The sequence below is a fragment of the Malania oleifera genome, chromosome 11 (assembly GCF_029873635.1).
Source record: "Malania oleifera isolate guangnan ecotype guangnan chromosome 11, ASM2987363v1, whole genome shotgun sequence".
NCBI classification, from domain to species: Eukaryota; Viridiplantae; Streptophyta; class Magnoliopsida; order Santalales; family Ximeniaceae; genus Malania; species Malania oleifera.
Genome location: NC_080427.1, coordinates 89203499 through 89208453, shown reverse-complemented (window position 1 = coordinate 89208453; position 4955 = coordinate 89203499).

Genomic DNA, 4955 nt, shown 5'->3' with positions numbered 1-4955 from the left:
CTGACATGTGAAAATAAAAGAAGTCTAGGATGGAAGTGCAATCAATGTTAACCAAGAGACTGCTGCCCCTTTATTCTCATTAATAGTTGGATGAATGATATAATATAATGGGACAAAATTTCAATCTGAATTAAATTTGGTAATGGACATTTTAATACTACATTAAAAAATAAAATTAAAATAAAGAAAACAATAAACCAAATACCTGCACTGGGTTCAACTGAGTAGACAATTGCACTTTCCACAAGCCCCACAATTATTTTCTTTTCCTAAACATTTTCAGCAACCAAACAGGCAACAACACATCAAATAATCACAGATTTGCAAACAAATAGTAGATATTAAACCAATACCTTTAACCTAAAAGCCTAATCAGAAAAGTAGATGGCGGGCAAAAATACTTGGTAAGATATGAAGAAGGAACGATCAATGGCATCCAACAGTGGAGTCTTGGAACAAATATCTCCAAAAGTCCACTTTGTTTGGCCAAGGGGTGATAGCGAGGCAAGGGGATTTGTTTGGCCGAGGGGCGACGGCAAGGTGAGGGCCTTTGTTTGGCCAAGGGGCAACGGTGAGGCGAGGGGCAACAGACATATGCGCTGGCGAGGGGCTGCGATGGAGATAGGAGGATGTGGAGGGGAGGCTACGACGGAGAGAGGAGGATGTAGAGGAGAGGAGGGAAATAGAAAAGGGAATGGAGGGAAAGTGAGGGAGACTGGGGGAAACCCGAGGAGTTAAGAAAAGGACTAGTAGTGACGAATCCTCCAAACCATCACTAATAAGGGACCAATAGTGACAAATCTTCAAATTCGTGACTAATACTCCGAAATAAATTTTTTTTATTTTTTATTTTAAATAAAAGAGGCATTAGTGATGGTTCCCTAATCTGTCACTAATAATAGGCTAATAGTGACAAATTTTCAAATTCGTCACTAATACTTTGAAATAAATTTTTTTTTTTTAAATAAAAGAGGTATTAGTGACGGTTCCTAAATCCATCACTAATAGAAAGCTAATAGTGACGAATCCTCAAATTCGTCACTAATACTCAGACAGAATTTTTATTTTTTTAAATAAAAAAGTATTAGTGATGGTTCCCAAATCTATCACTAATAGGGGTCTAATAGTGGCGAAATTTTAAATCCGTCACTAATACTCTAAAATAAATTTTTTTATTTTTAATTTTAAATAAAAGAGGTATTAGTGACGGTTCCCAAATCTGTCACTAATAAGGATGTTAGAATTTGTGTATTCCCAAGAGGACGGGTGAATTGGAATTTTAAAATTTATCTCCTAGGTTAAATGAAATACCCGTATAATACAACCTAGGGTCTTTCTATGCAATTCCAAATGCGCCAATAATATAATATGCGGAAATTTAAATCGAGTGCATCATTCACACCATAACATACATGTGCGGTAAATATAAAGTGCACAAATATAAACAAGGCATACGATATGTTATCGGGGTTCTGCCAACTGTACCTATATCCCCGCCTCTAACTCGCAAGTCCGAGGATTCCACTAAAGGCTCACTTAACGGGTGGAGCGGCACCGATTACAACCAGGTCAATTAGCACAAAGTTGACCTCAACCTTTACAACCAGGTCAATTAGCAGGGCTGACCTCAACCTACACCTTACCAGGATGGTGCACCTAACTTTCCTAACCGGTTCTATGCCAATCCGGAACTATTTCAAAGGGCTAGTCTCACTCTTCAGGCCCGTGTTTGGAAATACAACAGTATGTTCACAATCAAGGAAATGGTACAATGATTTTGCTTTCAAGTAAAGAAGATATGTACCCAGTTACGCACAATCACATACACCACCAATAAGATATAATAAATATGCTCAATGTGGTCTTAGATGTCTACTCTCAAATATATTTACAATCATTGTAATCAATGTATAAGAGTGCAATCAGTATAATCTTTGTATCACAAGATATTCAATCAATGTGTTCAAACAAAGATATTAGCCAAGCAACATATATATATATATATATATATATTTCAATCAGTAGATTTTCTCAATCGTATGATGCTCAAGTAATGTATATGTTTGGTTTGCAAAAAGAGTCTAATCTTTGTATTCAACGAATGATATAAATCAATGGATATTGCAACAAATATTTTTATCACACAAACAAATATCTCTTCAAAGATTTATCAAGATGAAAGACACTAGATATTTGAAAGTGATTTGGAAAGAATTTTTGCAACTGTTAGCTTTACCGTGATCCCAGGAGGTAGGGGGTGTAAATTGGTATTTTTAAAAGTTAAGCCCTAGGTTAATCTCTTAACACCAGTATATTCACAACCCTATGGAAAATCTAGTGCAAGTAATGTAAATTTTTACTTGAAAGTAAATAAAGCAATTTAATCAAACAATTATGCACCAGAAAGTAGTAAAGTGAAGATGACACAAAGAAATGTTATCGAGGTTCGGCCAATTGTCTACGTCCCCGCCTTGGCTAACAAGCACAAGGATTACCACTATAACTTGCTCACTTAAACAGGCAGAGCGGCACCAATAAAAACAGGTCAATTAGCACGGGGCTGACCTCAACCTTTACAACAATCCTTACCGGATTGGATTACAGCCCCCTCAGGCCACACCTGGAATCACTCAGATTTTACAATCAAATGGTACAGATAAAGTGCTTTCACATAAAGCAGATATGTACCCTAATGCGTTCAATCACATACACCAAAAATGATTTAATATGTAAGCTCAGTGTGGTCCAATAGTTCTACTCTGAAATGTATTTTCTATCAATGTAGTGAGTGTGTAAGAGTATCAATAAACAATCTTTGTATCTCAAGATTTTCAATTAGCAGATTCACACAAAGATGTCAAGCAAGTTTCAAATATATCAATTAGCAGAATATCTCAATCACGAATATAGCGTATATGCTTGGTTTGCAAAAGATATGTAATCTTTGTATTCAAAAAATAATATGTGAGTTAATAAATATTGCACAAAGATTAATATCACCAACAAAAATATCTTTTCATAAATAAATCAGTGTAAATCCCACAAGATATTTGAGTAGGTTTTGAAAACGTTTTGCAAACCCATTAATACCAACACTCAATACACTTACAGATGATATAGAGAATTGAAGAAGGTAAGTTTGAGTAGTTTTAGATAGAGTAGAAATAGTAGTGAGAGTTTTGCTTAAGAGAAATTTTTTGGATTTTGTATGCTAATCTTGCTATTAATTTTCCCAAATGAAGGGGTATATATAGACACCCCAAGAATTTTTACCGTTAGGGACAACGCTGGTATTATTAGAAAAGTTTAATGATGAATTAGCCATTTTAACCTTGTTTTAAAAATATTAACCACGGTAAAAATTTACAGCAACCCGAGAGACCCAGTCGACCAAAAACCTTTCGGTCGACCGAAGTTCATATGGGTCGGTCGACCAAACATATTTTGAATTGGGGACTCGGTCGACTGGACGTACATGTCCGAGGCTATTTTTCCATTTTACCGAGGTTTGGTCGACCAGACTGATTTTGACCTGAGTGATTCGATCAACCAGACCATTGGGATTTCTCTCGAGGACCCTCGATCGACCAAACAGTTGGAATACAATTTCGACTCGGTTGACTAGGAAGTCAAAATATTGACTTCAGGATGTTTCGGTCGACCGGGGGCTAATTGAACTATACAGTTTGGTCAACCGAGACAAGGTCAATGTGTTGACCGAAACTAGGTTCGGTCGACCGGGGCAGAATGAATTGAATGGGACGGTCGACCGAAAGTGCACAAAGTGTGCATTTCAGTTCTGTTTTGATTCACAAGCGCCCTATTCAATGTGCCTAACATTTGTGAGTGCAAGGGTGAGTGTCTTAGGTCTTTTCTAGGTCTAGTCTTTTCTATGATTCATTTTTGGCCCGAGCTTACCTATTAGACCATGCATGTGATGTGTGTGATGATTATTACAGGTAAAGTCCTAATTACTATTACAGACCAATTACACAACTCAATATATATTACAATTATAAACATGAATTGGTCTTCAAGTTTCATTTGCTTCACGTGCATCTTGATCTTGACACTTTTAGGTTCCTGCACAAAGTCTCAAACACTCATTAGATACAATGAGTATTTGTCATGATCAAAACCGGGTGTCCTATAAGGTCAACATTCTCCCCATTTTTTATGATAAATACGATCCACAAAAATATGGGTTTAAGGCTAAGAAGACTCCCCCTATCAAAATGCATCCACTTTATTTTTAACCAAGTCATTTTACCCATTATTTTTGCCCATTTTCAATATTCTCTCCTTTTTTGATGATGACAAATACGATCAACAAAAATATGGGTTTAAGCCTAAGAAGGCTCCCCCTATCAATATGCATCCACTTTATTTTTAACCAAGTCATTTTACCCATTATTTTTGCCCCTTTTTATCTCCCCCTTTTGGCAACAAAAAAAAGGGTCATATGAGTTATCACTCTAGGCAATGGGTAAGCATTACAGTTATACATGAAAAAATTTGGAAAGATTTTGAAAAAAATTTGGCAGAGTGCCATTTGTAAATCAGACTTACCAAAATAAATCCTATATAAGTGTAACCTATTTGAGTTTAAATATATCTTAGCAGTTTATCCACAACTACTCAAACAGTTCAGTAATGTCCAATAGGCAAATAAACTTTCAAGATGATCATGAAGTGGACAAGTTGTGCATCACAAATGATAATCATTATTCATTACATTCAAAATGGTTATGCAATAGATATATAAGATATAATACATGTGCACACAATCAATAATCAACTTTTCACAAAGTCTAAAGCAAGAAGGCAAGTCAACAATAATATTAGTTGCAAAGACTTAGAGATTTCATTTGAGAGCTCCCCCTAAATTTATGCAATTTATGAAACATCTAAGAAGCTTCTCTACTGTGCATTAAGCCTAACTCACGTCTAATTTG